An 11,512-nucleotide genomic window follows, 5' to 3' on the forward strand; every position below is an offset into this window, starting at 1 on the left:
TTTGTTATGGAACAAGTGCTATATATAAACAATGACTTTTGCTATTATGTCTGAGTTTCCGAATGTTTATGCATAATTTCTTCCTTGGAATGGCTAGTATTATGTGATTGATGTTTGAACAAGTTTCCTCTTTGAAAATCTAACTTAATTGTAACAGCCCGCACTTCCGAGCTGCTAGCTAAACATACTTAAGATTCACTAATTACAATTAACGTTTAATAACCTCGAATAATATTCACTCACCTGTAACATAATCTATAAAACGATCCTGGACCTGTGGGTTAGGCCCACAACAAATCATCCTCAATAACCAAATAACATATTACATAATACCTTGCTCGACTCTTAAAGCAATATAATAATTTATTCATAAATAAGGATAAATAATACCAAATACAACCTCGGAACCCTTACATCTCATTATAACCTTGATACTTAAATTCTTCCTTTTACTCCATTCCGAGCTTTCCACATACCAACCTGCAAGATCACTAACAATGAACTATGCCCCCACCAGGGCAGGTTCCAAGAACAAAATAAGGAAAACTGAGTACACACTGTCCAACCAGAACATCTTTTCAGTGGCTTAAAAACGTATTTACAGATTTAAACTTATCTTATAAAACAATGGTAATCAAGATTTTTTCAAGGCATTTGCAATCAAGATACATCGAAGTCATAAATAAAGAAGTGTATAATAGATATTTGAACACGGTTTGTAATGCTACTTCCATAGAACTAATACGATCCTTCGAAGTCAACTCTAACATACCTTACGTCAATAATTCTCTCCCACTTCTGTGGATCATACACAAAGACATTCAATCCATATGATCCAAAAACCTTTAATCCATATGTATATCATAGTTAACTCCTGCATAAATTCCTAACAAGTTCCTTGATAATCATTTCCAATATTGGCGCATGAACTCTAACACTTGGGTGAGTAAAACATTATTTCAGAAATTAAAGTTAGAAATAACTTTCCACAAACCACTCGAACACTCATATACATATTCTATTTTCTTTCAGAAATCATATTATACTGGAGAAGAGAACACGAATAGAGTTGCCTTTCAGGTGAATTCTCTAAGCTTTATACAAGGGACATCTCCCTCTTCCATTTTGTACTGCTTGCAAGACTTTTAGGTCATGACCCTCACATAACGGAGCAATATCCGCTCGATAGCAATACCCGCTCTAACACATAATGAGCAAACCTGCTCCACAAATGTTGTACGTCACTGCTTTAGCAGCTTCTTCCCCTCATAAAACAGAATCATAAATTAATATTTTCGAAAATTCATATTCATAAATCTCAAATTGTCATAATAAAATCACTTTCGGGTATTAAATATACCCAAATTAATTTGCTTGCATAATATTTTAGTAACTTGGTATAAATCAGCCTTTATAAAAAATTCTTTGCCTAATTCTTTTTCAATACCGACTTTAAAGAAGCTATGCTTCATTTCCATAAAGGATTCTCCAAAACAAAACATTGCTTACCCAAAAGATCATGTCTCCAATTTAGAGTTCATTATTCTATATAAACTTTATATCTAAAACACAAATGCTCTTTACCAAGAATAACCTTTCCATTTAATCCTATTTAGCAATCCATCAAACTTATAACCATCTCCAACATGTATTTCCTATCTTACAAAATCCATTTTCAAGGATTCAAAATTCTCTAAAGACTATATCTCAATAATATGACATATCCTTCAGTCTGAAGTTCTCTTCCTCCCAAAAACACATTCAGAAAAACTTACTTATAACTTTACAATTTCATATTAAATCTAATATCCCAAATGGTTTATTGCTGGCTCCAATAATACCGTAAATTCCCAATGTATACCAAAACCAAAGTAGTTTCTTCCAGAGAATGTCTAAAGGTGCTTTTCAAGAATATAATTTACTCATAATCTGGATGTCTTTTCCTCGCAAACATATAACACAATAATTAGTTTTTTTTTTTAACTTAGAGAAACCGAAAGATAAAATCCTCAAAATTTATATCAGAAACTCCTTCGTTTTGAAGACTCATATTATAGTCATAATGAATCCCATCACAAACATCTATCTATGATTCACAAACATAATCTAAATTCCTAATATCTCTAATAAATATATCGATTATATTTGATATCTCACTCTAGAATCAAATCCATTTATAACTTACATGTACTTGAAATAAGTCATACGCCTACTTTAGTGAAAACATACAACATATAACATAACTTATAGACAATAGAACTTAACCTGCGATTTAGTTCTACCTTTGTCTTAAAACACATAAACATGTATTTCACAAACCATATAGTACACAAATCACATTTTTAATTCAACAAAAGTTTAACTTATGAAAACATATCAAGATCAACTTATATAGTTTATATGATCAATCGGAATATCAATAATATATTTGGAAAGTGAAAGGACATGTGTGTACCTCCTTCATTTCCCCAAAGAACGCTCGATTCCATTATAATCTTCAAGGGTCCGACATCTCTAAATTCTTTATCAATCTCCAACAATCACCTCACAACAATATGAACAACAATTAACATCCTTACTACCAATTAGATAAAGAAATTAACCTTCTCATACCTTCTAACCTCTTTCATGAACTACCCACAACTCCTTATTTACAAACCATTCTACCAATCCAATTCACTATATCAATCTCTAACTCCAATTAACCTCATTCTAATTCACAGATGATACTATCAAACAACATGGCTTATGATAATTTGACTTCATAAACTAACTTAAGAAATATAAATACAATTTATAAACCTCAACCCAACCCATTAAATAAATAGGAAAGGTTTAATCTTTAAGTTGAACAAACTTTTATCATATCTGATTTTCGTAACAAGATCATCAATTTGCTCTTACAAAACTCACTTGAATCCATTGAAAAGAAAACACAGCAAGTTACTTGTTTGGAACATGATATCCATCTTGATTATTAGTTCCACTATATTCGGAATTATAAACATCTTCTCTTAAAACTTGTTATTGTTTATAAGTATACAAATATACTTAAAACTTCCTGACAGAACAAAGTAATTTGGAAGCTACAATGTAAAATAAAAGTTTACCAACATAAATCATGATCAGCTTTAACAATTTGAATTGAATCAAACAACAATAATTATATCTTTAGAAAATCATATATGATTTTGGAATTCACAAACAACAAGACACAAGAACTCAATTCAGCCAATCAACACGACGCGCACAACATCGATGGTGGTAGCTCGCCGGCGAAGAGGACCGGAAAACAGTAGCAGCACCGATGGGACAGAAGCAAAAGAAAGAATTCGTTGACAACAACAACATGCAACAGCCACAACACCAACAAATCAGGTGGCAGCAGTATCCACGAAAAAGAGGAGAGAGAAAAACTCTGAAACAGTGGCAGCAAACAACTACAACTTCCAGAGATCATAACTCCTAGCTCCGAACTCCGATTGAAGAAATTTTTCAGCCTAAATTCAATAACTCGAAGAGATCTACAACTTTGATGAAGGAACAAAGACCAAAAAATGAGAGTATGCTGCTTGAATTTGACAGACAGAACAGAGGATTGAGAGATATCACCGTGAATGAATAAGGAGAAAATTGGGTATGAGACTATGAGTTCCTTCTATCTTCAATGAGGAGTTGTGAAAATTTGATAACAAAGAAATAAGGTGGCATTCCCAACATAAGCCACAGAAGGTGCAACATTTTTTTTTTAATTTGTTTTTATCATTTCTCTTTAAAAACTCAATTTGTTTAACAAAATACATCAAGGTATACTAGAATATCATGATTAATTTAAAACAAATAACTAGCTTTTACTTAAACTTGCTTAAGATATTTGGGCTGTTACATTCTACCACCCTAAAAATAAATTTCGTCCTCGAAATTTAGAAAAATAAAACTTTAAATCATTTCAAAACGAATACATCACATAAAACATTTTCACAAAAATTAGCTCAGAACTCATAACGAACTATAATATCTCAAAAGAAAATTTTCCTAACTTTTTGCAGTCTCAATCAATATAATTCAATCTTTCTCTTATAGCCACTCAAATCTAAAACCCAATAGACTTTCCACTTTTGCAAATTTCACAACACTCAACCTTTAATTTCTTATTTTCAATTAACTAATAACCCAAATCAATTTCAAACATTCCCAAATATCCTTCTTAATCAATATGTCATGATATGGAGATCACGACAACTCCGAAACAACCATGCTCTGATACCACCTGTAACAGCCCGCACTTCCGAGCTGCTAGCTAAACATACTTAAGATTCACTAATTACAATTAACGCTTAATAACCTCGAATAATATTCACTCACCTGTAACATAATCTATAAAACGATCCTGGACCTGTGGGTCAGGCCCACAACAAATCATCCTCAATAACCAAATAACATATTACATAATACCTTGCTCGACTCTTAAAGCAATATAATAATTTATTCATAAATAAGGAAAAATAATCCCAAATACAACCTCGGAACCCTTACATCTCATTATAACCTTGATACTTAAATTCTTCCTTTTACTCCATTCCGAGCTTTCCACATACCTACCTGCAAGATCACTAACAATGAACTCTGCCCCCACCAGGGCAGGTTCCAAGAACAAAATCAGGAAAACTGAGTACACACTATCCAACCAGAACATCTTTTCAGTGGCTTAAAAACGTATTTACAGATTTAAACTTATCTTATAAAACAATTGTAATCAAGATTTTTTTCAAGACATTTGCAATCAAGATACATCGAAGTCATAAATAAAGAAGTATATAATAAATATTTGAACACGGTTTGTAATGCTACTTCCATAGAACTAATACGATCCTTCGAAGTCAACTCTAACATACCTTACGTCAATAATTCTCTCCCACTTCTGTGGATCATACACAAAGACATTCAATCCATATGATCCAAAAACCTTTAATCCATATGTATATCATAGTTAACTCCTGTATAAATTCCTAACAAGTTCCTTGATAATCATTTCCAAAATTGGCGCATGAACTCTAAAACTTGGGTGAGTAAAACATTATTTCAGAAATTAAAGTTAGAAATAACTTTCCACAAACCACTCGAATACTCATATACATATTCTATTTTCTTTCAGAAATCATATTATACTGGAGAAGAGAACACGAATAGAGTTGCCTTTCAGGCGAATTCTCTAAGCTTTATACAAGGGACGTCTCCCTCTTTCATTTTGTACTGCTTGCAAGACTTTTAGGTCATGACCCTCACATAACGGAGCAATATCCACTCCATAGCAATACCCGCTCTAACACATAATGAGCAAACCTGCTCCACAAATGTTGTACGTCACTGCTTTAGCAGCTTCTTCCCCTCATAAAACAGAATCATAAATTAATATTTTCGAAAATTCATATTCATCAATCTCAAATTGTCATAATAAAATCACTTTCGGGTATTAGATATACCCAAATTAATTTGCTTGCATAATATTTTAGTAACTTGGTATAAATCAGCCATTATGAAAAATTCTTTGCCTAATTCTTTTTCAATACTGACTTTAAAGAAGCTATGCTTCATTTCCATAAAGGATTCTCCAAAACAAATATTGCTTACCCAAAAGATCATGTCTCCAATTTAGAGTTCATTATTCTATATAAACTTTATATCTAAAACACAAATGCTCTTTACCAAGAATAACCTTTCCATTTAATCCTATTTAGCAATCCATCAAACTTATAACCATCTCCAACATGTATTTCCTATCTTACAAAATCCATTTTCAAGGATTCGAAATTCTCTAAAGACTATATCTCAATAATATGACATATCCTTCAGTCTGAAGTTCTCTTCCTCCCCAAAACACATTCAGAAAACTTACTTATAACTTTACAATTTCATATTAAATCTAATATCCCAAATGGTTTATTGCTGGCTCCAATAATACCGTAAATTCCCAATGTCTAAAGGTGCTTTTAAAGAATATAATTTACTCATAATCTGGATGTCTTTTCCTCAGAAACATATAACACAATAATTTGTTTTTTTTTTTTTTTGAACTTAGAGAAACCAAAAGATAAAATCCTCAAAATTTATATCAGAAACTCCTTCCTTTTGAAGACTCATATTATAGTCATAATGAATCCCATCACAAACATCTATCTATGATTCGCATACATAATCTAAATTCCTAATATCTCTAATAAATATATCTATTATATTCGATATCTCACTCTAGAATCAAATCCATTTATAACTTACATGTACTTGAAATAAGTCATACGCCTACTTTAGTGAAAACATAAAACATATAACATAACTTATAGACAATAGAACTTAACCTGCGATTTAGTTCTACCTTTGTCTTAGAACACATAAACATGTATTTCACAAACCATATAGTACACGAATCACATTTTTAATTCAACAAAAGTTTAACTTATGAAAACATATCAAGATCAACTTATATAGTTTATATGATGAATCGGAATATCAATAATATATTTGGAAAGTGAAAGGACATGTGTGTACCTCCTTCATTTCCCCAAAGAACGCTCGATTCCATTATAATCTTCAAGTGTCCGACATCTCTAAATTCTTTATCAATCTCCAACAATCACCTCACAATAATATGAACAACAATTAACATCCTTACTATCAATTAGATAAAGAAATTAACTTTCTCATATCTTCTAACCTCTTTCATGAACTACCCACAACTCCTTATTTACAAACCATTCTACTAATCCAATTCACTATATCAATCTCTAACTCCAATTAACCTCATTCTAATCCACAGAGGATACTATCAAACAACATGGCTTATGATAATTTGACTTCATAAACTAACTTAAGAAATATAAATACAATTTATAAACCTCAACCCAACCCATTAAATAAATAGGAATGATTTAATCTTTAAGTTGAACAAACTTTTATCATATCTGATTTTCGTAACAAGATCATCAAATTGCTCTTACAAAACCCACTTGAATCCATTAAAAGAAAACACAGCAAGTTACTTGTTTGGAACATAATATCCATCTTGATTATTAGTTCCACTATATTCTGAATTATAAACATCTTCTCTTAAAACTTGGTATTGTTTATAAGTATACAAATATACTTAAAACTTCCTGACAGAACAAAGTAAGTTGGAAGCTACAATATAAAATAAAAGTTTACCAACATAAATCATGATCAGCTTTAACAATTTGAATTGAATCAAACAACAATAATTATATCTTTAGAAAATCATATATATGAAAACTTAATTGTTATACCTAATTTTTGAATTCACAAACAACAAGACACAAGAACTCAATTCAGCCAATCAACACGACGCGCACAACATCGATGGTGGTAGCTCGCCGGCGAAGAGGACCGGAAAACAGTAGCAGCACCGATGGGACAGAAGCAAAAGAAATAATTCTTTGACAACAACAACATGCAACAGCCACAACACCAACAAATCAGGTGGCAGCAGCATCCACGAAAAAGAGGAGAGAGAAAAACACTGAAACAGTGGCAGCAAACAACTACAACTTCCAGAGATCATAACTCCTAGCTCCGAACTCCGATTGAAGAAATTTTTCAGCCTAAATTCAATAACTCGAAGAGATCTACAACTTTGATGAAGGAACAAAGGCTAAAAAATGAGAGTATGCTGCTTGAATTTGACGGACAGAACAGAGGATGGAGAGATATCACCGTGAAGGAATATGGAGAAAATTGGGTATGAGACTATGAGTTCCTTCTATCTTTAATGAGGAGTTGTGAAAATTTGACAACAAAGAAATAAGGTGGCATTCCCAACATAAGCCACAGAAGGTGCAAACATTTTTTTTTAATTTTTTTTATCCTTTCTCTTTAAAAACTCAATTTGTTTAACAAAATACATCAAGGTATACTAGAATATCATGATTAATTTAAAACAAATAACTAGCTTTTACTTAAACTTGCTTAAAATATTTGGGTTGTTACATTCTACCACCCTAAAAATAAATTTCGTCCTCGAAATTTAGAAAAATAAAACTTTAAATCATTTCAAAACGAATACATCACATAAAACATTTTCACAAAAATTAGCTCAGAACTCATAACGAACTATAATATCTCAAAAGAAATATTTCCTAACTTTTTGCAGTCTCAATCAATATAATTCAATCTTTCTCTTATAGCCACTCAAATCTAAAACCCAATAGACTTTCCACTTTTGCAAATTTCACAACACTAAACCTTTAATTTCTCATTTTCAATTAACTAATAACCCAAATCGATTTCAAACATTCCCAAATATCCTTCTTAATCAATATGTCATGATATGGAGATCACGACAACTCCGAAACAACCATGCTCTGATACCACCTGTAACAGCCCGCACTTCCAAGCTGCTAGCTAAACATACTTAAGATTCACTAATTACAATTAACGCTTAATAACCTCAAATAATATTCACTCACCTGTAACATAATCTATAAAACGATCCTGGACCTGTGGGTCAGGCCCACAACAAATCATCCTCAATAACCAAATAACATATTACATAATACCTTGCTCGACTCTTAAAGCAATATAATAATTTATTCATAAATAAGGAAAATAATCCAAATACAACCTCGGAACCTTACATTCATTATAACCGTGATACTTAAATTCTTCCTTTTACTCCATTCCGAGCTTTCCACATACGAACCTGCAAGATCACTAACAATGAACTCTGCCCCCACCAGGGCAGGTTCCAAGAACAAAATCAGGAATACTGAGTACACACTGTCCAACCAGAACATCTTTTCAGTGGCTTAAAAACGTATTTACAGATTTAAACTTATCGTATAAAACAATTGTAATCAAGATTTTTTCAAGATATTTGCAATCAAGATACATCGAAGTCATAAATAAAGAAGTATATGATAAATATTTGAACACGGTTTGTAATGCTACTTCCATAGAACTAATACGATCCTTCAAAGTCAACTCTAACATACCTTACGTCAATAAATCTCTCCCACTTCTGTGGATCATACACAAAGACATTCAATCCATATGATCCAAAAACCTTTAATCCATATGTATATCATAGTTAACTCCTGCATAAATTCCTAACAAGTTCCTTGATAATCATTTCCAATATTGGCGCATGAACTCTAAAACTTGGGTGAGTAAAACATTATTTCAGAAATTAAAGTTAGAAATAACTTTCCACAAACCACTCGAATACTCATATACATATTCTATTTTCTTTCAGAAATCATATTATACTGGAGAAGAGAACACGAATAGAGTTGCCTTTCAGGCGAATTCTCTAAGCTTTATACAAGGGACGTCTCCCTCTTCCATTTTGTACTGCTTGCAAGACTTTTAGGTCATGACCCTCACATAACGGAGCAATATCCGCTCCAGAGCAATACCCGCTCTAACACATAATGAGCAAACCTTCTCCACAAATGTTGTACGTCACTGCTTTAGCAGCTTCTTCCCCTCATAAAACAGAATCATAAATTAATATTTTCGAAAATTCATATTCATAAATCTCAAATTGTCATAATAAAATCACTTTCGGGTATTAGATATACCCAAATTAATTTGCTTACATAATATTTTAGTAACTTGGTATAAATTAGCCTTATAAAAATTCTTTGCCTAATTCTTTTTCAATACCGACTTTAAAGAAGCTATGCTTCATTTCCATAAAGGATTCTCCAAAACAAAACATTGCTTACCCAAAAGATCATGTCTCCAATTTAGAGTTCATTATTCTATATAAACTTTATATCTAAAACACAAATGCTCTTTTCCAAAAATAACCTTTCCATTTAATCCTATTTAGCAATCCATCAAACTTATAACCATCTCCAACATGTATTTCCTATCTTACAAAATCCATTTTCAAGGATTCGAAATTCTCTAAAGACTATATCTCAATAATATGACATATCCTTCAGTCTGAAGTTCTCTTCCTCCCCAAAACACATTCAGAAAACTTACTTATAACTTTACAATTTCATATTAAATCTAATATCCCAAATGGTTTATTGCTGGCTCCAATAATACCGTAAATTCTCGATGTCTAAAGGTGCTTTTAAAGAATATAATTTACTCATAATCTGGATGTCTTTTCCTCAGAAACATATAACACAATAATTTGTTTTTTTTTTTTTTGAACTTAGAGAAACTGAAAGATAAAATCCTCAAAATGTATATCAGAAACTCCTTCCTTTTGAAGACTCATATTATAGTCATAATGAATCCCATCACAAACATCTATCTATGATTCACATACATAATCTAAATTCCTAATATCTCTAATAAATATATCGATTATATTTGATATCTCACTCTAGAATCAAATCCATTTATAACTTACATGTACTTGAAATAAGTCATACGCCTACTTTAGTAAAAACATAAAACATATAACATAACTTATAGACAATAGAACTTAACCTGCGATTTAGTTCTACCTTTGTCTTAAAACTCATAAACATGTATTTCACAAACCATATAGTACACAAATCACATTTATAATTCAACAAAAGTTTAACTTATGAAAACATATCAAGATCAACTTATATAGTTTATATGATCAATCGGAATATCAATAATATATTTGGAAAGTGAAAGGACATGTGTGTACCTCCTTCATTTCCCCAAAGAACGCTCGATTCCATTATAATCTTCAAGGGTCCGACATCTCTAAATTCTTTATCAATCTCCATCAATCACCTCACAATAATATGAACAACAATTAACATCCTTACTACAATTAGATAAAGAAATTAACTTTCTCATACCTTCTAACCTCTTTCATGAACTACCCACAACTGCTTATTTACAAACCATTCTACTAATCCAATTCACTATATCAATCTCTAACTCCAAACAACATGTCTTATGATAATTTGACTTCATAAACTAACTTAAGAAATATAAATACAATTTATAAACCTCAACCCAACCCATTAAATAAATAGGAAAGGTTTAATCTTTAAGTTGAACAAACTTTTATCATATCTGATTTTCGTAACAAGATCATCAAATTGCTCTTAAAAACTCACTTGAATCCATTGAAAAGAAAACACAGCAAGTTACTTGTTTGGAACATAATATCCATCTTGATTATTAGTTCCATTATATTCTGAATTATAAACATCTTCTCTTAAAACTTGGTATTGTTTATAAGTATACAAATATACTTAAAACTTCCTGACAGAACAAAGTTTGGAAGCTACAATATAAAATAAAAGTTTACCAACATAATCATGATCAGCTTAACAATTTGATTGAATCAAACAACAATAATTATATCTTTAGAAAAATATATATTGAAAACTTAATTGTTATACCTGATTTTTGGAATTCACAAACAACAAGACACAAGAACTCAATTCAGCCAATCAACACGACGCGCACAGCATCGATGGTGGTAGCTCGCCGGCGAAGAGGACCGGAAAACAGTAGCAGCACCGATGGGACAGAAGCAAAAGAAATAATTCTT

The 11,512-nt window shown here is 31.4% G+C and overlaps 2 long non-coding RNA genes across 5 annotated transcripts; both read right to left on the minus strand.

Moving 5' to 3' along the window:
* Window positions 1-345: 345 nt before the first annotated feature.
* On the minus strand, window positions 346-8,633 carry LOC104884906 (uncharacterized). 4 transcript variants are annotated; one of them, XR_008967322.1, is made up of 3 exons: window positions 6,547-8,633; window positions 2,456-4,626; window positions 346-480 (listed from the first exon to the last, which is right to left on the minus strand). It is a non-coding gene; the product is annotated as an uncharacterized LOC104884906 (long non-coding RNA). The 4 variants fall into 4 exon arrangements; XR_008967320.1 differs by having other exon boundaries at window positions 346-502; XR_008967323.1 differs by lacking the exon at window positions 346-480 and adding an exon at window positions 703-1,220.
* A 263-nt stretch (window positions 8,634-8,896) lies between these two features.
* LOC130589695 (uncharacterized) lies at window positions 8,897-11,277 on the minus strand. Its single transcript, XR_008967324.1, has 2 exons — window positions 10,652-11,277; window positions 8,897-9,489 (listed from the first exon to the last, which is right to left on the minus strand). It is a non-coding gene; the product is annotated as an uncharacterized LOC130589695 (long non-coding RNA).
* Between the last annotated feature and the right edge of the window lie 235 nt (window positions 11,278-11,512).

Source organism: Beta vulgaris, chromosome 8, assembly GCF_026745355.1.
Source record: "Beta vulgaris subsp. vulgaris cultivar EL10 chromosome 8, EL10.2, whole genome shotgun sequence".
Classification (NCBI taxonomy): domain Eukaryota; kingdom Viridiplantae; phylum Streptophyta; class Magnoliopsida; order Caryophyllales; family Amaranthaceae; genus Beta; species Beta vulgaris.